This window comes from Lutra lutra, chromosome 8 (genome assembly GCF_902655055.1).
Source record: "Lutra lutra chromosome 8, mLutLut1.2, whole genome shotgun sequence".
Lineage (NCBI taxonomy): Eukaryota > Metazoa > Chordata > Mammalia > Carnivora > Mustelidae > Lutra > Lutra lutra.
In genome coordinates this window covers 113,131,107-113,158,928 of record NC_062285.1, presented here as the reverse complement: position 1 = coordinate 113,158,928, position 27,822 = coordinate 113,131,107, and positions in this window count along the sequence as shown.

Here is a 27,822-nt window from a genome sequence, read left to right as displayed (position 1 = left end):
TCAGAAATAGAGGAGAAACGACAACTACAGAGGGATTATGACATCCTACAGAAAGGATTATAAGAGAATAGTATGAAAAATTATAGGTCAGCAAACTGGACAATGTAGAATAAATGAACAAATTCCTAGAAACACATAACTTTCCCAAACTGAATCGGGAAAAAAATAGAAAATTTGAACACACTGATTACTAGCAATGAATTGAATCAGTTATCAAGATTTCCCAACAAACAAAAGTCCTGGACCAGATTGCTTCACAGATGAATTCTACCAAACATTAAGAGAAGAGTTAATACCTATTCTTTTCAAACTATTCCCAAAAAAAGAGAAGAGGAAAGAAAGCTTCCAAATTCATTCTGTAAGGCCAGCATTACCCTCATACCAAAACTAGACAAAGACGCCACACACAAAAAAGAAAATAATAGGCCAATAGCCCTAAGGAACATAGACACAAAAATTCTCAAAGTATTAGCAAACCAAACCTAACAATACACTAAAGAAATCATTCACCACAATCAAGTAAGATTTATCCCAGGGATGCAAGGGTGAATATTAGCAAATCAATCAGTGTGATACATCACACTAACAAGAGAAAAGATAAAAGCCATATGATATATGATTTAGATATAAAAAATCATTTGACAAAATATAGCATCCACTTATGATAAAAATTCTCAATGGAGTAGGGTTAGAGGAAACATAACTCAACATAATAGAGGCCATATATGAAAAATGAAAAACCCACAGCTAACATCATACTCACAGTGAAAAATTGAGAGCTTCTCTTCCAAGATCAGTAACAAAACAAGGATCTCCACTTTCACCATTTTTATTCAATATATTACTGAAAGTATTAGCCAGAGCAATCAGGCAGGGAAAACAAATAAAAGACATCCAAATTGGTAAAGAAAAAGTAAAACTGTCACTATTTGTAGATGACATGATACTATAAATAGAAAACCCTAAAGACTGCACCAAAAAATGACTGAAAATGGTAAATGAACTCAGCAAAGTCATAGAATACAAAATTAATATACAGAAATAGGTTATATGAGTTCTTAAGATGTAGGATAGAGATTAGAAAGTGGGCTGTCCACTTAACATTTATCCTAAGAGTGTAGGTAGATGTATGTTTTGTTGATAACTGATCTACTTTTATTTTCAAAATCACTGATCCAAACAGCTCAGATTCTGACCATGATCTCCAATCTTTTCGGCTTGCTGGTGCAGCTCTTTCTACCATGACCTTAATGCTGGAAACCTATTTGTCTTCTTTATTTTCTCCCTCTCTATAAACCCCTCCTCCTGGATTCAGGTACCCCCAATCAAGTTTAGTTTTCATGGTTTCTCATTTCATATTATCACCAATTCTCATGTCTTCTTTGTACTTCGGTTCTTTTATTACATCTATTTGACAAAACTTACCTTTATTTCTACTTGAAATGATACAACTGCCCTGTGTTGGACATTGGGCATCTGGGTGCCCCTGGAGCAAACTGCACAAAGGGTTTCGTTATAATGGTCACATAACTCAACTGGGCTCTGAATACTGTCAAGCAATTGTTGCAGGATTTTATCCAACTCTCACCACCACACGACACACACATCAACATTTCACACCTTCCCTACCCTCCTGAGTCCATAACACCTCCACCTCTCCCCCTCATTCTCGGAAAACATTCTCCCCTCCTTCAGAGAAAATACATCAATAGATTGAAATGACGTTAAATTCCCATTGCAAACATGCCTATCTACTAGCGACTGCACTCCTATCCCCTCTACCCTTGTGGTTGCCATTGTTATGGTCCCCCTCCTCCCTTTTACAGCCCAACTTCCTTCTGTGTTCTGGATCCTACCCTCTGCCCCCTTTTTAGAAGATTTATCCATTTAAGTAACCCTTATCACTTTTGTCTCTTTGATTTCTCCCGCTCTGCCCGATATTCCCATGAGAGACATCCCAGTCTCTCCCACCTTAAGAAAAAAATTCTTTGGGCGCCTGGGTGGCTCAGTGGGTTGAGCCACTGCCTTCAGCTCAGGTCATGATCTCAGAGTCCTGGGATCGAGTCCCGCATCGGGCTCTCTGCTCAGCAGGGAGCCTGCTTCTCTCTCTCTCTCTCTCTGCCTGCCTCTCTGTCTACTTGTGATCTCTCTGTCAAATAAACAAATAAAATCTTTAAAAAAAAAAAAAGAAAAAGAAAAAAATTCTTTGACCTCACAATTCATTCCATCCTGGTCCTATTCTTTCCTTTACAGTCGTACTTCTTTCAAGAAATTATCTTCCCTAATGTCTCCATTTCCTCACTTCCTACACATTCCTTAATCCATTCAAGTTTGACTTCTGCTCCTATCACTCTATTGAAATGACTATTGCAAGAGTTACCAATGACTAGGAAACACTTTCACAGGGACAGCAGGGTTCAATTAGGACACTCCAGGGTGAACTGGGACACAAGGTCTCCTTATCCAATTATCTACGTAGTGCTAAATCTAGTAACATTTTGTCCTCATCTTACTTAACCTCTTAGTAGCATTCAATTGGCCACTCCTTTGTTTCTAAAATATGTTATTCCCTTGGGGTGCCTGGATGGCTCAGTCACCCAGCTAAGTGCAGGACTCTTGGTTTCGGCTCAGGTCATGATCTCAGGTTATGAGATCAAGTCCTGCATTGGGCTCCACCTTCAATGGGGAGTCTGCTTGGGATTCTCTCCCTCTCCCTCTGCCCCTCCCCCCTCTAGAATAAATAAATAAATCTTTAAAAAATATGTATATGCTCTTCCCTAATAATCTTCTGAGAAATCCCTCCTATCTCTCTTCCCACCTGTTAGTTCCCTAGTCAATTTCACTCTCTTGAACATAAGATACTAGAGTTCTGCAAAGCTGTTTTAAACACCACTCATTTCCTAATCTCTACTTTCTGATTAATGCCATCCTGCCAACTCCCATGGCTTGGACTTTCATCTCTACATCAATGACTCTCAGAGTTACCCATTTGGTCTAGACTTCTCTGAGCATCACAGACACAGAAAACTGGCTAATAGCTCCATTGGGAATTTTCACCTGTATACCGAGATAAGAGGGTGCTTCAGAAAGGCAAATAATTTGACATTCCTTTTAATTACCAGTTTTTAAATATTTTCTAATTATATTTTTTTATGGGAGGAAAAACTATTTACTAAGATTCTTAGGCTAAAACATTTATTTACTAAATTATTGTACCTAGAGGTTTTGAAAAACCAATCCACAAAAACTTTCCCATATTTTGTCTTTTTTCTCTTAGAGCTTACCTTATTAAAAATAACAAAAAAATTTGAAGAGATTTATTTATTTCGTGTGTGTGTGTGTGTGTGTGTTTAACTTATTTATGTATTTGTCAGAGAGAGCACAAGCAGGGGGAGCGGCTGGCAGAGGGAGAAGTAGGCTCCCCACTGAGCAAGGAGGCCGATGCCGGACTCATTCCCAGAATTCTGGGATCATGACTTGAGCCCAAGGCAGCCATTTAACCAACTGAGCCACCCAGGCCTCCCTAAAGAGATTTAAATAAAAGTACTTAATCTTGGTAAGCTCAGAGACACAAAGGTTCCCAGTGACTTTGAGGCCAGATTCTCATTATTGCTTCTCTGTGTTCACTATTAACTGAAAAGCTGTAGTACTCTGAAAACTCCACCAATTTTCTCATATCAAAAATACTTGAAGGGACTCCTGGGTGGCTCAGTCATTAAGTGTCTGCCTTTGGCTCAGGTCATGATCTTAGGGTCCTAGGATCAAGTCCCACATCATGCTCCCTGCTTAACGGGAAGCCTGCTTCTCTCCTCCCACTCCCCCTGCTTGTGTTTCCTCTCTCTCTCTCTCTTCTCTGTCAAATAAATAAATTAAAATCTTAAAAAAAAATACTTGAAGAAATATTTGAAGAATGTTTGGGAGTTTAGGATAACAAAGAAATTTAAGATTAAAAAAAGTAAGAGACAATGACTTTCGTATGGGTCACACAACAATGCGGGACATTTGAACCCTACCGTGTAGCTATCATGAGATAACAAAGAAAAAGTCTTTACTTCTAGGAAAATATGCACATATGCACATCTGCAGAAGTATCTGCTCTTCTGAGTGTATACTCTTTCCCAAGTACTATACCAGAGGTTTCATAGAAGCGTCTAGAGCCCAAGTTTTAGTGTCACTAAGATCTGGCTTCAAAATCCCATGTTACCACTTATTAGTGGTGATACTTAGGACAATTTTTTTTTTAACTTCCGCAAGGATCATTTGCCTTGCGTAAATGGAGAAGAGCAAATCATAAATGGGGTTGAGAGATTTAAAAGAGTGTATGTGAAGCACTTGGTATAGTGCCTGGTCCAGGCTTGAACAGCAGCAGCTGATTTTATCTCTGAACCTGCTTTAATTTTCACTTCGTTTCGCATGTATCCTCCTAAGAGTCCTATTTAATAGAGGTTGTCATCCCCATTTAAAATGAGGAGAAGGAGGCTCAAGGCAATGGAACTAATTATCGGCAAAGGGTGTAGCTGAACCGAAGTGTGTGTAACTACAGAACCTCTGTCTTTCCATGGTCCTGTGTGTGTTCAGTGCAAATTGTTCTGATATAGGAAATAGATATTTCCCCCAGAGCAACTTGTACACACCTTTACTCACACAAATTCCTGGATTTACTAACTCATTTGGCCAAATTAAGATTTTTACGGGCCAATGGAAGAGAGAATAATTGGGGCCAGAGAGAGAGATGTGTCAAGACACATGGACTAGTAGCTCATTTAGAAGCAAGCTACTGGGGGCACCTGGGTGGCTCAGTGGGTTAGAGCCTCTGCCTTCGGCTCAGGTCATGATCCCAGGGTCCTGGGATTGAGCCCCGTATCGGGCTCTCTGCTTGGTGGGGAGCCTGCTTCCTCCTCTCTCTCTGCTTGCCTCTCTGCCTACTTGTGATTTCTCTCTGTCAAATAAATAAATAAAATCTTTAAGAAAAAAAAAAAAGAAGCAAGCTACTGATACACATACACACATATCTAGGGCACTAAGTCCATATGATAGTTCTACTGTTTTACTCCATCATTTGAACACAAGAATCAAGCACCAGGTAAAATTATAAAAGTAGAGAGAAAAACTTTTATTATTTTGAACTGCACTCCTTTTTGAAGTTCTAATTTTTAGTAGTGTTAAACTGGGCAATCTTAGAGTTCCCTAGAGAATTCATCGTAGTATAAAGATGTTCTGCTTTGTTGAAAAACAAAAGAACATTATATAAGTGTGGCATCATTTATATAACTGGAGTTGCTGGAACTTGCTTCTAACACAGGGCAAAGCCTCGAGAAAGTCTTTTGAAATGTGCAACAGACAGTATTATCCATAAAGAAACAGAGCAGTGCCTAGAATACCTTCCTGCCAGGGAGGAGTCAAGATGATTATACTTGTCCTGAGTTTTATAGATTAAGATCTACAAGGCAGTATTTTTAATGCCACTTAAAATTGTAACCACGAGGTACAATATGCATAATGTTGTTGTCATGAGTCCAAAAAGTAGTTAAAATTTTCTAGGGTCATATCTATGTTTTTATATATAAATTCATCCCATATAACTTGAAATACTAGGTAAATAAGAAATGAACGATGACTTATGTTTATTTCATGTCTGGACAGTCTGTTTAAACTGAGTTTCATTGGTATGTCGGTTTAATAAAAACTTCAGCGCATGATTTTTTTTTCTGCGCTAAGGCAAACTTTTTCGAACGGTACCGAGAACACAGGCTTTAGCAGACAAAACAAAGAGAGTCTTTTGCTAAGCAATGCCAAAGCTATTCTTTCAATGCAAGTGGTAAACATACAGCAAAGATTACCTTCCAGGCCTCATGAAGGTATTCTTAATTACAAATTGAAGCTCTCTGCATACCTCATCACTTCAGTACTTGCCTAGAGACCTATAAAACCATCAGAGGGTAACATTTTGCAAATCAAATGGAGAAAACTAAGGCATGTTATATCAAATCAAACTGTCCTGCAGCGAGCTGTTTTGGAAAGGGAAGGTTGCATCCTTTCGTATTAAAATGCTCAACCATCCTCTGACTTGCTGTGGAAAAAACGCACACTTGGCAAAATGTAGGATGCGGGCTTCTGGGATAATGAGACTACTCACACGATTTACACACATTAAAAATACATTGATCTCGCTGTTTTGGTTCTCCTTGCACACAACTGATAGATAGCATTGCTCAGTATTTAAGAACTCAAAATGTGGAGATGAATTGAGGATGAAGCTTAGCTCAGCTCTACCCCTCCTACCTGTGTGTCCTTGAACAGATGTTTCCCTTTTCCTAAATCTTACTTTCTAGTAGCTCTTTTTTATTCCATGGGGAAGTATAATATTATTTACCTACTAAGTTTATCAAGAATATGAGATAATTTATTAAAAGCTGCTAGAGGAGTCCCAACTATTTAGTGCTCAATAAATGTTTCTAGAAGGAAGGAAAGGAAGAAGCCAGAGAGGAGGGAGAAGAGGAAGGGAGGGGAATTTGATTCTAAATTTAGTTATAGCCAGAGGGCATAGAGATTGGAGAAAGGATTGTTGGCCTGGGGTGGAACGTAAAGAAACAACAGGCGACCACAAAATGACTTTTGCAGCAAACAGGCTAAATGCTCCATACTCATAAAAATCACATAGCTCAACCACGGGGTTTTAGTTGCTGGATAAATTCATTGAACTTTTACACTTTATTTTGTTTTCTGTCCAGCAGATCTAAGAGATATCAATTAATTTCAAAGTTGCAAAAAGTAAGCTGGAAAAGATGGGGCTGATTTTTTAAAAGAGCACGCCTCAAATGATGCTAGATTTCCCCTCTGGCTGGCACGGTTATAGCACGATGTGTCTGGTGTTAGTTTCCTACACCCCATTACAATTAGGTGCCAAAGGAATCCCCAAACATCTGGGTACTGTTTTACTTTGCTCTGACGACAGTTGAGGCTTCGGTGCCTCCTGTTTCTTCTCAACTGGAAAGGATATTCATTTCTGCCCAGCTGAAAGTTTATCTCCCTTGCACCAGAATGTGCATTCTACCATTAAATCTAAAACTGCCCTGACATGTTGTTATAATATCTCATGGATGTGGAAAGTTTATTGGGATCTTCTGTGAAACATGGGAAAAGGTGTGATCTGGTTGCTCCTTGATGTGTTCTCACATGGGCAGGGCAAATCTCACTTCCTTGCTTAAGCACTATACCCAAGGCGTTTATTAAATGCTTTTCCTTCTACTACATTTTCATAAGCTGTTGAATTCTATTACCCCTTTTGTATAGAAATACTTGGGCTCGGGAGCCATTTTGTCTTCAGTCCTTCTCGTACAGCTGAATTCTGCGGTGGAACTACCATGGGAGAGTGGCCGAACATCCCATTTGACAGGGAAAAAAAATAAGCAGGAACATTTTAGCTTTCTAAATTTTGATATTTGTGCAGTGTTGCAAAAGATATCCAATATGGTAACCGTTGAGGACTTAGTAGATGGCAACACCATGCTTGCTATTTTACCCAATTAGGTTTGATCTCCAGTACCTCACTGAAGAAGGTGATATGATGAGAAAAATGAATCAGAGATCAACTTCTCCAAAGACGTAGAGAAAACAAGAAGCGACTCTAGGTTTTGAATTTTGTTTGAGTAAAAAAGTTTGAGGAATACACTTATTCAATGTTATGTTCATGGCCAAATTCTATACGTCTTTCTTCGGGCAGGTTTTAGGTGTCTACAATGAGCAAAGTATTGTCTGGGCACTGGGACTACACCAGACAATAGGCCAGAAGCAATCCCAGCATTTACAGAGTTCCCAATCAAACAAGGAGACAGACACTGAGAAACGTATTTCACAAAACAAAGATATTCTGTATGCAAATATTCATAGGCCCCTCCTCCCTCCGAGAGCAAGTGGGAAATACGAGCCTATTTCCCATTCTACCCCCACCACCACAATAAGAGAAAGAGAATTGTACTGGAAGAGAAGGAAGATCGGTCTACATAAGAATATATACACATGCAATTTTTATTATCAAATATAGAACTATTAGAAACTATAACACATAAAAACATATGTGTAGATAAAAATATTGGGGTGAATAACCACATACCCAGCATTCAGGACTAGAAATACCCTTTAAGATTCAATCTACTCATTTCTGAGGTGTCAGAGGAGTCCGAGTCAGTCGAAATTTTGAAATCATAATTCACAGAATCATGCTGCTTATGAGAATAATTATTTATAGTCAACTACCATTAATAGCCTATAATTAATCTATAGTTAAATAACATATTTAACTTATTTTAATCATTAATTATATGATTCACTATGAACATACAAGAACACGTCAATAAACATGGTCTCTTTTAAAAGTTCTAGCTGAGGGGCACCTGGGTGGCTCAGCGGGTTAAAGCCTCTGCCTTTGGCTCAGGTCACGATCCCAGGGAGGGTCCTGGGATCAAGCCCCGCATTGGCTCTCTGCTCGGCAGAGAGCCTGCTTCCCCCCCTCCCCTTTCTGCCTGCCTCTCTGCCTACCTATTTGATCTCTCTATCAAATAAATAAATAAATCTTTAATAAAAAATAAAAGTAAATAAAAGTTCTAGCTGATTCAAACAGAGCTCCACTTGGAAGCATAAATGGTAAGTGTTCTGATCAAGGCTAGGACAGCATAGCATTTCATGAGGGGTCCATGCAGAAAACTAAAGCAGGGTTAGAGTGAGGGGCCAGCCTGATTACTCTGACCCACAAGCTGAGAGCAGAAAAAAAAAAAATATATTCTTAGCCTAAGTTAAGTTTATATAACCTATTTAAAAAATAATTACTGCTCTTAAGTCCCAGCTGATGCTGAGATCCTTTCAGAAACCTATCCATTCATGGCATGGAGTAAGCTATGCAACATCATAACCAGTGTAACTACAGCATGAAAGAAAACAAACTAAAGCAATTTGTTCAAAATTAAGCAAAACATGGATGATTGTTTAGATGTTATTTTCAATAGTTCACTCATTGGCATTGAAAAGTGGTTTTATTTCCTACCACAAACAAAATGTTGCTGTTTTATGAATAAACAGTTTAATCTTCAGTGAGATCCTTTGCTCTGATTTATGGCACCTGGTCCAAAAAAATCCCAAGGCAGCCAGAGAGCTGAGTCACAGACATCAGCCCTGGTGGTAGCAAACAGTAAAGGGCTCAGACTTCAAAGAGTTAGAGATGAGCCACACTGGAATAAAAAGAAAGGGTGTTGCAAACATCCTAAGTGGCAGAAAGGACCAGAAACAGAAATGAAAATGTGGAGACAAGTCAACTTCTGCTGGGGTTGTGTTTTCAAAAGTTCCCTTGTCAGCAATCATCCAGGCACCCAGACACACCCTCCTTTTCTGTGCCTGTGACCCTAAACTATATTTCCAGCAACCTCCTCTCCTACCACAGTGCCCCTCTATTCAAAACTCCCTTTCAGGAAGCTGGAAGAGAAAGACTTTTACAATATGATAGTTTTTAAGTTGGGTTTTACTTTGGATAACAGTTTCGTATTCCCACATTTTAAAAGAAAAAAAGTTTTTGGGTAAAGATTTATTTATTTACCTGAGAAAGAAAGAGAAAAAGAGAGAGATAGAGGGAGAGAGAGAGAATGGGGGGAGAGGGGCACAAGGAGAGAGTCTTAAGCAGACTCCATGCTAAGTACAAAGCCCAACACTGGGCTCGATCTCACTACACTGAGATCACGACCTGAGCTGAAACTGAGTCAGACACTTAACTGACTGTATCACCCAGGCATCCCCTGCAAGCTTTAAAAAATAAAAAGCAAGGATACAGGGCTCAAAAGAGCCAATTTTAGGAAGCAGTCTGAAAGGAGACTTAGAGAACAAGGGAACTAACATCCCCTCCATGACCCAGATCTCAGACAGGCAATAGGAAGATAAAGTATTCTGCAAAAGACAGTGCTTAGTAATTACCTAGTGCGAGGTGGTTATTTCAGGGATAAAGGATGGCGAGGCAACCAAGATGTTAAAAATAACTGAAAGCTACTATTATTCCTGAAGGTGATGGGAGCAGGTGGTATAACTGGAGACTAGAAACCAGTAAGTTTGACAGGAACTGAGAATTGTACAAAAAGGAGCCACAGGGCAGGGGCTGGCACCATGGAGGAGAAACAGCCACAACTGGGATGCTCCCTGAGGTGGAGAGATGGGACATGTACCCCGGTTCCGTCTTCCTTCCTCCCTCTAGCAGCTCTCCGGTCTCTCCCATTGGCTGAGTGGAATAAAAAGTAATTCACAAATGTGTGAGTTGATGTCCTGTGAACACTAGATGGCAAGATGGAGCTAGATGTACAAGAGATTTGTTGGGGTAACACCTATGGAAGATAAGGGGGAGAAAGCAGTAGAGTAGTGGGGAAAGCCTTCAAGCCCAGGGCCAATATGAGGCCTATGAAAGGAGAGGCAGATCAGAGCTTTGGGCAGTGAGGATGTCAGAACATCACAGAGCTTCAGGAAAAACTCCAAGACTGAGGCACATCCTGAAGGCACTAGGGCTGGACACTCTCAGCCTCCCAAATGCTCCTGTGTCAGGTCCTCTCTTGAAGGAAGGTGTGGGCATCTTACCCTCCATGGCTGCTGCTGCAAGGAAGCCTGGAAACACAGATTGCTAATTTCAAACCCTAGTATGCAGATCTGAGCAGGAGGAAAAGGAGGAGAGATTCTAAGGGCAGACAGGCTCATGACTGGCACGTGGGTAAAGAAAGTGGAGACTGAGTCATTAGATGCAGTAATTATGGTATATAACATCTTCCTATGACTACACTGAAAAACATACATCTAGAATGAAAAATATTGAATAACTTTTTTAGAACCAACGTTATTAAATAAAACAAATTTTATGTTTAAGAATGTTAAAAACTCATATGAGCAATATATCATGGACTGAAGAACACAAAGCTGGAGCAAACCTCAGAACCTCTGACCCAGCCAATCACCTTATTTATTTATTTATTTATTTATTTATTATTTTAAACAGAGAGAAAGCAAGCACAAGCAGGGGGAGCCGCAGAGGTAGAAAAAGGCTCCCTGCCCCATTGAACAGGGAGCCCAATAGTGCTTGATCCCAGGACCCAAGACACTTAACCAACTGACCCACCCAGGTGCCCCTCAGCCCACTCCTTTTGTAGATATTGAAACAGCCTCAGATAGATGGAGTGAAAGATGCCCCATTCAAAACTACCTTGTGATAGACTCAAGGCTAGAACCCCAATTCTTTGACTCTTGTAAGATGCTCACAAAAGGCATCTAATCATGTCTAGCTTAATCTAAAAGCCAATGCTTGAAAGTTCTACCAAAGAGAAGCTAGACAATTTTGTGTTTTATACTGCTGTGTGAAAGAGGAAAAAACAAAACAAAACAAAACCTCAGCCTCAGTGACAATTCATTCCTCATGCTGATTTTATTAAAAATGAAATTAAAAACAAACGGCCCCCAGAATAAATAAACATATCTCCTTTACCACTTTGACAAACTTAACAAACCTATAATACTTTATAAGTTATTAGGTTGAAATATGTCAACTGAGGTACAATCAACCAATTGATCTACTTTTTATTTTTGTAATAGTTGTGAATATGTCTATAAATATACTTCAAAAAGCTTTCTCATTAAGAACAATGGCGCAACAAAGGCATATTTAAAAGGTCTTGGATTGAGAGTAATTTACACAAATAGTGGTAATGAAATTTGTAATTTGTAGATGGAAACTTGTCTCTGTTAGGATTGTAGTACCATCCAATTATAGGGTCCTTGAAAATTTCTAAAATTACACCAGTTTACTTAGCCTTTGCTGAATAAGCACAGAGATTTTATCACTGCTTAGCTGTTATATAATGTTGGACTGTAAAATGTCAATTGTATAATATACTTGCTTACAGATAGTTACATCCTCAAACGGTGTAGTTTAATCTCTTATTCTCCTAAGGACAGACTCTGGGGCATTCTAGAAATACAGCTTGGGAAAACTGCCCCCAAAACGTATTCAAACACATACAGGCATTATCATCTGCAGAATAGAAGTAGACCTGGTAGAAATCCTGCTGCATTCAACTTCACTACATAAGGTATACAAGGACATAAAAGGTTAAAGCTACAAAACTAAGGGATTGATCGGTGTCTCTGGAGCAATGTTATTTTAGCTTTATTTTTTTGAAGGATAACTTGCAGACCTTGCTAAGTGAAATGCTTAAGAGGTCCATGGAAACTAAAAGGAAATGACAGAAAAATGTAGACACAGTTTAAAGTCCTTAAGAAATTCAAGAAATATTTTGTAAAAATATAGTCACTGCAACCCAACGAATAAACATGTAGTAAAAGCTTACCAATTTATGAAAATGTTTTGCAGACTCTCTCTCTGAGCAAGTTACACAGACTAGAATTACAGTTTCTTCAGCTTAAAGCCCGATGAAAATTAAAAACACTGCATTTGTCTTTGAAAACAAATTCACACAGTAGTAATATTTAGGATAAGAGCCAAGGAAATCACACCATAAACTGTTCAATAAGATTACAACTGTACCAAAATGAATTTTCAAAGTAACTGCCAAATGTATATTTCCATAGTACCTACTTCCAACACAGGCTTTAAGATATCTCAATGTTTAAAAATGTATTTGGTGTATCAAGATACAAGTATCTAATCATGTTTCACCAAAAGTATTCAGATTTTGGATGTACTGTCTGCATACAAGTTAAATAACAAGAAGAATGAAATCTTGCTGTTTGCACAATGTGGATGGAACCAGAGTATATTATGCTAAGCGAAAGAAGTCAGTCAGAGAAAGATAAATATCATATGATTTCACACACATGTGGAATTTAAGAAACAAAAGAGAGGAACATCGTGGAAGGGAAGGAAAAATAAAAGGAGATTAAAAACACAGAAGGAGGCAAAGCCCAAGACACTATTAACTATAGAAAACAACCTGAGGGCTGCTGGAGGGGAGGGTGGAGGGAATCACTAAAGTGAATCACTAAATCACTAAAGGAGGGCATTGTTGGGATGAGCACTGGGTATTATATGTAAGTGATAAATCACTAAATTCAACTCCTGAAACTAATTCTACACTATATGTTAACTAACTGGAATTTAAATAAAAAATTAAATAAAATATTCCTAAATTTTATATAGTTAAAATTTGCTTCTATGAAAAAAAGTTTTTATTTCAAAGGCAATGGGTAAAATTCTGGGCATCTTGTAGGTTTTCAGGAAAACACTATTTAAGGAAAAAATAAAAGCCTTTAGTGATTTATGAGTCATTAGGATTTTTTTTCTAATGGTCTATCTAGGGAAAACATATAATAGTTTTAAATTCCACATTGGATTCTACATAGCTCTCCTAAATATCCAACAGTTCATAACAGAGTTCCTGGCTGTCCTCATGTTTGAAAAATTTAAAAAAAAATTTTCATTTCCCTAAGAGTCTGTACTTTAAAAAAATAACACCACCTCTTATCCTTTCCTTCCAATTTATAATTTGATTTATTCATTTCTAGATAAAGTGTTGCAACTGTACTTTTATGTAACAGTGTTTTTATGTAACATCTCCATCGTTTGATGGTTTGTACTTTGTATCATTGAATATGTATTTTCTCCTATTCGATTGAATATGAGCCAGATATGCCAGGGGGAATCCTAGTCCTACCCTACCCCTTCCCTCCCAGTTCCTTCATGCCATCCCTTTGAGGGAAGAATGCTGCTGTGATAGATCAGGTTTAAGGGCATTTTATCTTTTCCTGTGTCCAAAGAGCTCGGGGTGAGTAGGCAGTTGCCATGTCAAGCTCAAGGTTAGCAAGTTAACATTGGCATGCAGGCATGAAACTTCTTGATGCTCTTGTAGGATGAAGAATGAAAACCTTAGCAGCAGCTCTCTCCTGGGACTTGGCACTCTGTACTTAGGCGCTTTAAGTTTTCTGTGGCAGGGTAGTTGTATCACTTACAAAAATCTAGATTATACTGCAGTAATAAAAATCTCCTAAATCTCTGTGGCTTACACAACAAAGAGGTCTTTCTCACTCATGCTACACACCTGTCATTTGAGGTCAGAAGTAGATGGCAATATCAGAACCACTCAGGGTCATAGAACCATGGCTTTTAGCCACTTACTATGCACGCTGATATACAAAATTGCCTCTACTTTATTAAGAATATAATTTCTGTACTTTAAGTGTCAGTCTATAGGAGGGTGGAGATAAAATGTTTAAAATGTCATACAGTAATTGTAGTCAGAGACAGCATTTAATAACATCAACCACAAAGTACAAAGACATCTTCGATGTTCTCCAACAGGTATCTTTTTGTTGGGGGGAATCAAACTGGAAACTGGTCTTTCTTTTAAAAGAAGTTGAGATACAATCCAACCTGCTACCTCAGGGTCAGTGAAAAACAGGGACAATAGCCAGAGGGTGTGCAGCAAGGGTCAGAAAGCAGTAAAGCTCTACATATTCAGATGACAGGATCATTCCTGACTAATACATAATTGACAGAAAGCGTTTTGAAGACTTGAGCATATCAAGCCATTATAATAAGGATTTGATGGCATTTGGTTATTATTGTAGGACTATTTAATTTTTATCTTTCAATATTTTTCAAGTATTATAAGACAGAAATGTATTTTGTAGGAAAAAATTGAAATAACCAATTGATAAGTCCTCTTATTTTAAAAATGTTATGCATTTAAAAAAATAAATAAGAATAAAAAATGTTATACATTTTAAGGATCTTGATATAAGGAAGTAATTTAAATATATAACTGCATGGAGCACAAAGAAAAGGGTTAATAGAATTTGCGGGGAGAGAGGAAGAGAGAGAAAGAGTTTGCATAAAGGAATTTTCTAAGAGTTTCCACAAAATCCCAGTTGGAACAAAAGGTTATATCAGATCTCCACCATATATTATTTTCGGTAGACTATAAATGTTTATGTTCCTATTAACAGTATAGCAAAATGTCAATAACTCCAGTTCCAGATAGCTGAACCCATCATTTATAATAATAATTTGCTATCTTTGTAATATCATAAATTAACAAACCCCATTTGGGTATTATCACATATTGTGCTATGGATCTCATTTCTAGATCTTGTTTTTTAAAGACTACAGATATCATTTGTTGGGGTGCTGATCTTTATTTAGTGTTTTCTCATTGTCATTCTCATTTTCTCATTCACTCACAGAAACTTTTTTCTCATTCACTCACAGAAACTTTTCTGTAGATATACTTGAGCTCCAGGAGTGGTATGGTCCAAAATTCACTGCATGACAAGTTTGGCCTTGGGAGAAGTTGGCTGCAGATCTCCCCTCTCTAAATTCCCCTTCTATAAGGAAGAATGTTCACTGATAATGTTCTTTCTGTACCAGATTTTTAAACTGAGCTATAAAAAAGAATTCCAATTATAGCCAAAGTCCAGAGCTTAGAATATGACGACAAACAGAAAAAGTAATCTAGGTCCTATCCCTAGGAAAAGACAAATTTTCAAAAGGCAGTTGCTATAAGTCCATGAAAAGGCTCGACCCTCGCCATTGAGGCTCACAGAATCAGCAAAGATTCCTTTGCTCAAGCTTAGCCTGAGAGCAGCAGAGCAACCTCTCTTCAAAGGGCAGTGCAGGCATGACAGTAAAGACGATTGTAATTAAGAGCAGAAGATTAAGACACTTCCCCCACACTTATGGGTACTGCATGAACTTCAAAGATCTCCATGTGTTGAGACGCCTGGGTGGCTCAGTTGGTTAAGCAGCTGCCTTCGGCTCAGGTCATGATCCGGGCGTCCTGGGATCGAGTCCCATATCGGGCTCCTTGCTCGGCGGGGAGCCTGCTTCTCCCTCTGCCTCTGCCTGCCTCTCTGTCTGCTTGTGCTCATTCGCTCTCTCTCCCTCTGTCCCTGACAAATAAATAAATAAAATCTTAAAAAAAAAAAAAAAAAGATCTCCATGTGTTTCTGGAGATAGGAGACTATTCCCTTCAACAACATAGGGGTTTGAATTTCCTATGACTTGAGATCTCAGCCACAGATTTTATTCAATAAAAGCAAATATGATTGCTTTGCCCAAGAAGAGGCCGTTTGTTTTGTTTCATTTTTTTTTTTAAAGATTTTATTCAGTTGACCGAGAGAGATCACAAGCAGGCAGAGAGGCAAGCAGGGAGAGAGAGGGAGGAGGAAGCAGGCTCCCCGCAGATGGGAAAGCCCGATGCGGGACTCGATCCCAGGACCCTGAGATCATGACCTGAGCCGAAGGCAGAGGCTCAACCACTGAGCCACCCAGGTGCCCCCTGTTTTGTTTCATTTTTAATTAAAATAATTTTGACATATAATATTGTATAAACTTGAGGTGTATAACATGTTAATTTGTTACACTTATATATTGTAATAGGATTGTCATTGTAGCAATAATTAGCACTGCTATCATATTACATAATTATGTAAAAACAAAAAACAAAAACAAGAAATGGGTACCTGGGTGGCACAGCCAGTTAAGGGTCCAGATTCTGGTTTCAGCTCAAGTCGTGATCTCTGAGTCATGAAATCAAGCCCTGCATCAGGCTCTGTACTTAGCTTGGAGTCAGCTTAAGACTCTCTCTCTCTGCCCCTTTCCTTCATGCTCTCTCTTTTGCTCTCTCAAATAAATTGTTAAAAAAAATAAAAATATAAAATAAACAAGGAAGATGAGATCTCTGCCCTTAAACTACCTTTGACATTCTGCCACCAAAGTTGCTCTTTCCTGATTTAGAATACTAGACTGTTAGACCTTTATATCTCTTAAGATTCTTTCCAGTATAATTCTCATTCTTCATGAGTATTTTTCATTTAACTTTTCTTACTCATTATTACCACTCCTGGACTAATCCATAAAACCCTAAATAAAGATAGACATTTCGGGGCATCTGGGTGGTTCTATTGGTTAAGCGTCTGCCTTTGGCTCAGGTCATGATCTCACCGTCCTGGGATTGAGTCCTGCACCAGGCTCTCTGCTCAGCAGGGAGCCTGCTTCTTTCTCTGCTGCTGCTCTCCCTGCTTGTGCTTTCTTGCTCTCTCTCTGACAAACATAATCTTAAAAAAAAAAAAAAAATAGACATTTCAATAGAAAGAAAGAAAGGAAAGAAGGAAGGCAGAAAAAAAGGAAAAGAAAAGAAGGAAAAAAGAAATGTGGCAATCTGGACACACTTGATTCTATGGAATAAGATTTTACCTGCTTTTTTTTTTTTTTTTTTTTGGTCTGGATGTTTATTCATTTATTTATTCATTTAAAAATACTTACTGAGTCTTTCTATGTATTAGGCATGCTATTTGGTGCGGGATATATAGTTGTAAAGAAATCAGTCCTGTCCCCTTCTTTCATAGAACACAAGGTTTATGGAAGGAAAAGAAGCAATGATTAAATAGTAAATACATTGTTTCTTCGAAGGATGCAATCATGGGAGAGAATAAGAAAGATCTATTTTATTTTTTTTCCTTTATTTTTTTAAGATTTTATTTGTTTATTTGACAGAGATCACAAGTAGGCAGAGAGAGAGAGGAGGAAGCAGGCTCCCTGCCAAGCAGAGAGCCCGAGTGTGGGGAGTGCGATCCAGGACCCTGGATCATGACCTGAGCCGAAGACAGAGGCTTTAACCCACTGAGCCACCCAGGCACCACATAGAAAGATCTATTTTAGAACAAGAGATGGCATCCATGAATATCTAAGGGAGGTCCCAATGATGTGAAGCGGGAGGGGGAAGGTTGTACAGTAGAAGAAAGAGCCACGAGGGAGCAAAGAGCTTTTCATGTTGCAGAACTCAGCAGAGGCCAATGTGACTGGAAAATAGTGAATCATGGGTAGGAGATGTAGTTGAAAAATAGGCAGAGCCTGAATTTTGCAGGGCTTTGCAGATCATGCTCAGTATTTTGGTCTTTATTCTAAGCCCAGTGAGAAGGTTTTGAAGGATTTTAAGGGGAGAGAGGTGATGTGATTAGAGAAAGATTCCTAAATGGTCATTCTGGTTGCAGTGAGAGGAATGGAAACAAGGAAGATGAAAGAGGCAAGTAAGCTGGGCTTCTCACAGTACAAATTGTGACGCAGGGGGTGGTGTAATCAAGAGGTGATAATGGTAAGGACTAGTGTGGTGGTCAAGAAGACAGAACATATACTTTGGAGATAAAATTAATCAGGGCTGGTAAAGGTCTTAGTACCAGAGTTGGGCAAGTGGATTGGGAAGAAGATAATGCCCATTTTTTTCACTTGGCTAATGACAAATAGCGATTCACTGGAAAAGTTGGATTTGGATAGTCATTGGAGTACTTGGAGGTGGGGAAAGAAGACTTGGTTTGGACATGTTAAGTTTAAGAGCCTTATGAAACTTAGTTGTCAAATATCAGGATGACATTTAAATATACTAGTTTAGAGCTCAAAAAAGATTTCTGACTAGAGGGGCGCCTGGGTGGCTCAGTTGGTGGAGCAGGTGACTCTTGATCTCCAGGTTGTGGGTTCGAGCCTCACGTTGGATGTAAAGATGACTTAAAAATAAAATCTTAAAAAAAAAAAAAATTTCTGACCAGAGGTCATATTTACAGCAATGAGTGTTGCTCAGGTCAATTAGAGAATACAGAGGGAGGAAGAAAGGAGTATATTTGGAATGTCAACAGATTAATGCAATCTGAGTTCCCAGGGAAAGGGAATGCAATTGGGGTCTATTATAATTCATTTTAATAGAATTCTGATAAATTAAGCCAAAAATTGAATAAAACAGAGAATCATTTATTGACCGTGGCTCCAGAGGTTTACTTAATCACAAATATTTCCTTTTCCGTGGATGTCATTGTCCTTAACAAAATTCCAAAAGATTTTCTAGAAATCAGTTTATTGAAAAAGCATCTTGATAAGCTGAACCCACTGGGAGTAAATGATAATTTACCTTCAAAACTGATCCAAATTGATAATTACTTTCTTGTACACTGTTAAATTAGGTGTTAAATTAAATTTTCTTTTGCAGACTAAGGATGGTAGCTCTGTTTTCCAGCTCTGGAAAGTTATTAGCTATAGGAAAGATGTTCTTTTCAGATTAGAAGCAAATCAGATATTGTAGAATTCCTCAGGCCAAAAGAGTTTTTTGAAGAAGCTGCAGTATTATGGTTGAGATAAACATTACTATGTTAATTACCATCTTCAAGTATTTAATGTCAATAAAAACCTTTCCAAGTTTCTCAAGGACACTTCCAGGCAGAGTTTTATATTTTCAAGGAAATATCAGAAAACCTCCCATTACATTTGTCATATTAAAATCCAATTAGGCACAAAGCAAGACAAAGGAATAGACTAAATTCAAGAACAACGTATGTTTAACATAGTACACTTATTACACATAGACTTAAATATCACAGACTGGTTAAATCTTTAACTTTTTGTCCCTTAGAAACCTGAAGAAAAACATGCAGTGAAAGTTTTTAAAAAAAACTTAGAGTCTTAAAAATGGATGTTAATTCATGAAATATAAAATCAGCATCATCTTAACTGATAAATTTCCCAAAACCCCACCTTCTCTTATATAGTACATATTCTACCTAATTGCCACTTAACACAGGACTGCTATGTGATAGGCATTTAGGTATTGTAAATAGTCTCTAGCTACATCTTGTAAAAGCCCCAAACTGAGAAGAATAAATCAGAATATATGTGTTAGCAAAGCTCTTTTTAAAGTAATAAATGTAGGTAGATTGTTCCAGTTGAATTTATTGCTTAAACTGGCTTTTTTTTTTTTTAAGACAATGGAAGCTTTAACAGAGTGACAAAATTAAGACAATTCAGTTTGTAGCCCATTAGACTGTACACAGGAATTAAGAGATGGATTTTGATTTAACAAATGCCATTTAGGGGGCACCTGGGTGGCTCAGTGGGTTAAGCCTCTGCCTTCGGCTCAGGTGATGGTCTCAAGGTCCTGGGATCGAGCCCTGCATCAAGCTCCCTGCTCAGCAGGGAGCCTGCTTCCCTTCCTCTCTCTCTCTGCCTGCCTCTCTGCCTACTTGTGATCTCTGTCTGTCAAATGGATAAATAAAATCTTTTTTAAAAAAATGCCACTTAGCACAGAGCAGAGTGTCAGTAAAATATAGTTGAATGATTGGGACCCTCTTGATCCTTTCTACCAATTAACATGCTAAATGATCAATACTCATCTAAATGGACAATATAGTACCGGTGAAAAGTATTTTGGTAACAGTTCATTTGTCCATGGCTGGATATTTGAAATCCTTGGATGTATAACTTTTGGAGATAACTAATTATCAAGACTACATATGGCTTTCTTAACTAGTTTACAGCTGGATGAGTTCCTTTGGCTAATAGGAAGAATGTATAACAACTGACTTTGCATTTCAGACTGTTGGATAAGTACCATTATAATTGCTAAAGAGGTTGGGGTGAGACTATAAGTTCCAACCCTCTAAGCACATCTTTGGTTCTTCACGCAACCAGCCCCCATCCTTAGGTGAGGTCCAAGTTACCTCATGAACCAGACACCTTTATCACTCTCATCACTCATGAAACTCTAAGGGTTCTAGAAGCTCTGGGCCTAACAGGATAAAGAGCGAATACACATTTCTTATTATAAAGCACAGCATCACATATTTCTAAACATACTTTGAACATAATTTGCATAGAGTATCAAAAAATAGATCAGTCTCCCCTCTGTTATGTACATCCCAAACAAGTTAATCATGTGTTGTTGAAATAAATAAAGCAGAGAGCACTTTATTTGAAAACCAAAGAAACAAGCAGTGCATTCTGCATTAACTTTAATTTCCCATGCATTCTTTGGCTTCATGGTTATTTATAGATCTTTTCCTAGAATAATTTATAGTTAAAGTGAACAGTTTAAAGCTATGGGAAGTTGCTTTTAGTATCCATTACTATGAGGTTTGGTTTTTTTTCCGCCTCAATTTAAGTAAAAAAAAAAAAAAAAAGATATGACTACAATAATGCAGTTAGCATTTGAGTGGGAAACTATGATCCTTACTGATTAAGGACCACAGAAATAACTTTTACATGCAGTTTATAACTTAAAGTATGCATTTGCGTGTACTACCACAATCATACTCAGAATCATTGCCAATATTTAGTGATGATCAAGTAAAGAAAGAATGTGCCTTCTTAAAAAAAGAAAAAATTCCCTCAATCCACCAAGATTTGGGCAAATAGCTCAGATAGAAAAATCTGATGGGAAAGGAATGACCAAAAAGTAATCTCCTCTTTCCCCTTCAGAACACTGTTGTTGTTTTTCGGTTCTTTCAGTTGGACTGCAATCTGGCTATCAAGATAGGAAGGAGAACGATTACATTTAATTTCCAGAGTATTTTTGCCTCCATGTTCTTATGGCCTTGCTTGTTTTGACCTGACTAAATCAGAATAACCCAGTCAGAAAGAGTTTTGCAATTAAATGCCAAAGATAAAAAAATAGATCTGGCATAAAAGCCACCATAATTCCAAATCTGTAAGTGGTGCTAAAAGACCAAAAGCAAATAATATAACAACAAAAAATGACCTTTACAGAGCTCCTTACCCTAACAAAAATTGTCCACCAGCTTCCAATGTGACAATACAATTTGCAAGAGCCACTGCTGGTGAGCTCTCCTTCTCAGCCACTGGTCTCCTTATGAGCTTTTGTTTTGACCTGTACTTATCTCTTCAGTCTCATCTTGAGGAAGGCTTCTTGTTCTTCTTTGATGTCATAAGCCATGCTGCTCGAAGACCCTGAAAGGACCATCTGGTATCATCGTTCTTCTCTTCCCGTCATACTCTGGCTTAGTTTATTTGGCTGTGAGGCCAAATGTTCAATCCCTTAGGGAGGCCGTTCTTGCTCACCCCAGCCTAAGCTTCATTCCTTCTGTGTGACTTTCATGACCCATACACCTTTTCAACTTAACATAGGTTCTAATTATACGTTAGCTAGTAGAATAGTTAATGAATTTTTCCTTTACTAAACTGTATGATACATGAAGAGTATGGCCATGTCTACTTCCCCATCATTCTATCTATAAAACCTAGTAAGTATATGTGAAATAAGTGGATGAATGGATGATTAGATAGATGGATGGGTGGAGGGATAGATGAGGTCTCTCCCAGAAGATACGTTCTCAAACCCTATCTATGTGAGGATATCATGATACTATAGAACAAATTATCCAATAGGAATGTGGGCCAAATATGCCATTTTAAAGTTTTTCATAGCCACATTAAAATACAAATGAAATTTTAATATTATGTTTAATTAGAGGTAACCAAAAGACTAATTTTATCATGTAATCAATATAAAATATTTTAATGAGATCTTACTTTTTTCCATACTAAGTCTTCAAAATCTTATGTATTTTCTACAACTCCAGCATATATCAATTTGGAGGAGCAGCATTTCAAGTTCTTAATAGCCATATTACCTTACAAAATTTGGAAAGCCAGTGAAATAGATCTGTCAGAAGTTCATGTGTGTGAAGAAATATCTTAGAGGAAAAGGGTGGAATTTATCTTAGACAAGAAGGTTGAAAAGACACTTTTGTTCAAGATCATTGCTTTGAGTGAGACAGAAGAAAAGATTTGAAAATATTTCTCCAAAGAAGACATACAAAAATGGCCAAAAGACACATGAAAAAATGTGCCATATCATTTGGCACCAGGGAGATTCAAATCAAAACCACAATGAGATACCACCCTACACCAGTTAGAATGGCTAAAATTAACAAGACAGGGAACAACAAATGTTGGCGAGGATGTGGAAAAAGGGGAACCCTCTTACACTGTTAGTGGGCATGCAAACTGGTACAGCCACTCTGGAAAAGTATGGAAAAAATTAAGAATAGAGCTACCCTATGATCCAAGCAATTGCACTATTAGGTATTTACCCCAAAGATACAGATGTAGTGAAAAGAAGGGGTACATGCACCCCAATGTTCATAGCAGCAATGTCCACAATAACCAAACTGTGGAAGGAGTGAAGAGCTCCTTCAACAGAAGAATGGATAAAGAAAATGTGGTCCATATATACAATGGAATATTACTCAGCCATCAGAAAGGATGAATATCCACCATTTACATCAACATGGATGGAACTGGAGAAGATTATGTTAAGTGAAATACACCAAAGAAAGACAATTATCATATGGTTTCACTCATGTGTGGAATACAAGAAATAGCACAGAGGATCATAGGGGAAGGGAGGGAAAACTGAATGGGGAGAAATCATGGAGGGAGACAAAGCATGAGAGACTCTTGACTGTGGGAAGCAAACTGAGGGTTGTGGAAGAGGAGGTAGGTGGAGGGATGGGGTAACTGGGCAATGGCCATTAAGGAAGGCATGTGATGTGATGAGCACTGGGTGTTAGTATGAAACTGATGAATCATTGAACATTACATCAGAAACTAATGATGTACTATGTGTTGGCTAATTGAATTCAAATTTTTAAAAAAGATGTTAAAAAAATAGATTGTCTCTGTTCAGGCTGCTATAACAGAAATACCGTAGATTGGGTGGCTTATAAACAATGAAATTTATTTCTCACAGTTCTAGAGGCTGGAAAGTCCAAGATCAAGGCTCTGGCATATTCAGTTGTCTGGTGAAAACCCAATCCTGGTTTATAGATGTGCTTTCTCATTATAACCTCACATGGCAGAAGGGGCAAGGTAGCTCTGTGGGGTCTCATAAATTCCCTATTCCCATTCGTGAAGGCTCCACGCAATGACCCAATTACCTCCCAAAGGCCCTACCTCCTCACACTATCATATTGAGCTTTCTTTCAACATAAAAGTTTGTAGGGGGAGACAGATATTTAGTCTATAACAATATGAATACTTCTGCTTCTTTTATTGTCTTGCCCTGACCTTTCCATCTTTTCCTATAAGGTACTTAGAATAAGAAGATTTCACACAAAATAAAATGGTTTCCCAACAAAGTCTCTGCAAGATAATGAGGACACATAGCAATGGAGAGAGGACCATATGAGTAAAGGTTAAATAGAAGGGGACCATGGTGGCTTAGGAAGGGAACCAAAAGGAAACAGGCAGCAGTGACAGCACAGACAGGGAACAGAACAGGAAGAGGAAGACAGGGTGGCATCATAATAGTGGCCCAGAGCATGTCCTGAGTTGATGGAAGATACTCAGTGAATTCCTTCCTAAACCAGCTGAGAGAAATTTGAGGTGTGGTTAGAGCACTCCAATTTTTCTTGCTAGAGTCTGAATTAGATATAATATTTGTCAGTATTATTTTCCTGCTAAGGTAATGTGCTAGGTGAAAGTGTAGTATTCAAAAAATCTATTTTAAAGGCAGTTAAATGGATTTTGATATTTGATTTAATAGTTACTATTTCACCAGATACACTGTGCCTGGATTCTCATCTTAGAAGAGGGCTAATTATATCTAACTGAATAGTTGAATACATGTTAGATGAGATAATGCCAGGTTTCAATTATATACATGTAGGGTTACCAAATCTCCTGGTTCATCTGGGACAGTCCCAATTTTAGCACTGAAAATCCCCCAGTCCTGGATAAATTGAGATGTTTAGTTAACCTCATATATATTTGAAAGAGTTTCTATGGGAATCTTTTTAATTTTAATAATTACATATATTTATAATAATTTTTATTTTAAAACGTAGTTTTATACATGAAATATGCCCATTATTATGTAATTTGGAGTTAAATGGGTAGGTCTATGGGAATCCCCCAATTTAGACAGCACAAATTATAGGCATAGTGTTTGAGCATACCTATGAATATTTCAAACCTTCAAAAACATTGAGAATAACTCTTCAGAAGTATAAGTAAGAGATGTGATTTGTGCCATTAGAGAAGATTTTTATATACTCAACTTCCATGCACATTGCTGAGAGCACTTTGTTTTGTTTTGCCTTAAAAAAATTAGGCAAATGTTAGTCCCAGTGGCAAAAACTTCAATGGTAGATGAATGAGGTCTGTGAAGTGTTGAAAGGAGGTGTATGCAATGCATTTTTAAAAAGGCCTCGCATACAGTTTTGCCCCCAAAATGTTTTGTTCTTTATTTTTTTATTTTCTTTATTTTTCTTCCTTTTTATTTGTTGTAAGATAATTTAAGACATTGGAATTAGACAAATCAAGGTTTAAATCCTGGTACTGTCAGTAACCAACTGGTAGACTTTAAGCATGTTATGAACTATTCTCAGGTCTCTCTATAATAGATAATGGAATACACTTCAAAATATCATAAGCATTTTCAATGTTGTCAGGATATTGCTAAGATGTCAGTTCTTCCCAAATTGGTCACTGAACCTTGTGACTCAACGCAGTCCCAATCAAGATCCCAGCAAAATGCCCCAGCTTGTAAGTAATTATAAGCAGATATGCTGCTTTGAACCAGAGAGAATGAGGTTCTGGGGTAAAAATAAAGATCTCAAGAACAGTGACTTACATATGTTTATTTCTCATTCATATAAAATAAATCCAGGGATATGCTCTCCAGAGAAATATGAAAGCTTCACAGCTCCTTTTATCCTGTGCTCTACAAAAGACGGCTTGCATCTTAAAACTCAACTTTATAGCCCAAGATTGCTGCTGGAACTCCAGATATTACATTTGCATTCCAGAAAGCATAACGATCAAAACATTGTGGTATTGGCAAAGGAATGGGCAAGTAGACTGATAAAACAGAAGAGAGTGTCCAGAAATAGACCCATATCAGTATAGTTCACTGGTTTTTGACAAAGGAACAAAGACTATACAATAAAGCAAAGATAGTTTCTTTCAAAATGGTGCTGGAATAATTGGACATCCATATGCAAAAACACATAAATAAATAAATATTTTTAAAAATATGAAGCTAGACACAGACCTTTCTCCCTTCACAAAAATTAATTTGAAATGGGTCACAGACCTAAATATAAAATGTAAAACTATCAAACTCCTAGACAATAGTATAGGAGTGTCTCGGGACTTTTTAGATACGACAACATGATTCATATAAAAAAGAATCAATATGCAAGATCCATTAAAATTAAAAACTTCAGCTCTGGGAAAGACACTGTCAATAGAATGGGAAGAGAAGCCTCAGACTAGGAGAAAATATTTGCAAAAGACACATCTGATAAAAGATTACTACCCAAAATATACAAAGAATTTTTGAAATTCAACAATAAGAAAAAAGACAACTCAATTTTAAAGTGAGCTAAAAGCATTAACAGACACCTCAACCAAGAAGATATACAGGTAGCAAATAAGCATTTGAAAGGATGCTCCAAGTATATATCATTAGGTAAAATGCAAATTAAAACAATAAGATGCCACTACATAACTACTAGAATTGCCAAAATCCAGAATATTGACAACACTAAACACTGGTGAGGATGCGGAGCAGCAGAAACTCTTATACATTGCTAGTGGGAATGCAAAATGGTATGGCCACTTTGGAAACCAGTTTAGCAGTTTCTTGCAAAATTTAATATAATCTTACCATATGATCCTGAAACCATGCTCCTTAATATTTACCCAAAAGAACTGAAAACACATGTCTACACAAAAATCTGTAAAGGATGGGACACCTGGGTGGCTCAGTGGGTTAAGCCGCTGCCTTCGGCTCAGGTCATGATCTCAGGGTCCTGGGATCGAGCCCCGCATCGGGCTCTCTGCTCAGCAGGGAGCCTGCTTCCTCCTCTCTCTCTACCTGCCTCTCTGCCTGCTTGTGATCTCTGTCTGTCAAATAAATAAATAAATAAAATCTTAAAAAAAAAAATCTGTAAAGGAAGTTTACAGCAGCTTTATTCATATTTGCCAAACCTTGGAAGCACACAAGACGCCCTTCAGTAAGCAAATGGATAATCTGTGGTACATCCCGGCAATGAAATATTATTCAGTGGTAAAGAGAAACGATCTATGTTCCAAGCCAGGAAAAGACGTGGAGGAACTTCAAATGCGTATTATGAGATAAAAGAAGACAATCTGAAAAAGGCTACATACTGAATGGTTCTAACAACAGGACATTCTGAGAAAGGCAAAACTACGGAGGTAGTAAAAAGATCAGTGGTTTCCCAGGGTAGGGAGGGGAAGATGTAACTAAGTGGAGCACAGAAGTGTTTTGGGGGCAGTGGAAATACTCTGTATGACACTATAATGAATATTATACACTTGTTTACACTCACAGACTATACACCAACCACAAACCCTAATGTAAACTATGAACTTAGGATAACTTGGATGAGTCAGTGTAAGTTCAACTGTAACAAATGTACAATTGTGATGAGTCTCATTGGTGACAAAGGAGGCTACTCATGTGCAGGGACAGGGAACATAGGAGAAATCTCTGGACTTCAAGTTTGCTGTGAACCTAAAACAGCTTTAAAAAAATAGTCATTTTAAAAAAATAATCTTGAGGATTCAATGAGACAATTGCTATAAAGCAAAGTATCTGTATAGAGTAGGTACTTGGTAAATATTGGTCCCTTTTCCCCCAATTTTCATTAAATAGAAGAATCTGTGTGTTCTTAAGTTTTCTTCATACTCTAATCCAGGGAAAATCTCACGCCTCTTCTAATTTTCTTCCAACTATCTTCAAGCATTAGTTGAGGTATAGCAGCAAATAGAACTGCTAGAATAAATCTAAACCAAACAATTCGAGCATGTGATGTAAAGCTCAATATAATTTATGACAGGTATTAGCTTGGGAAAAAACCCAATATGTTCTAGTAGCTGGGATAAAAACATATATATTTAGATGTCTTGGGGATATAACAGGCTTTCCCAGCGATTCTAGAAAAGCTACACTTTCTGGCCTTCCATATCTCTTAAAAATCCTTTTA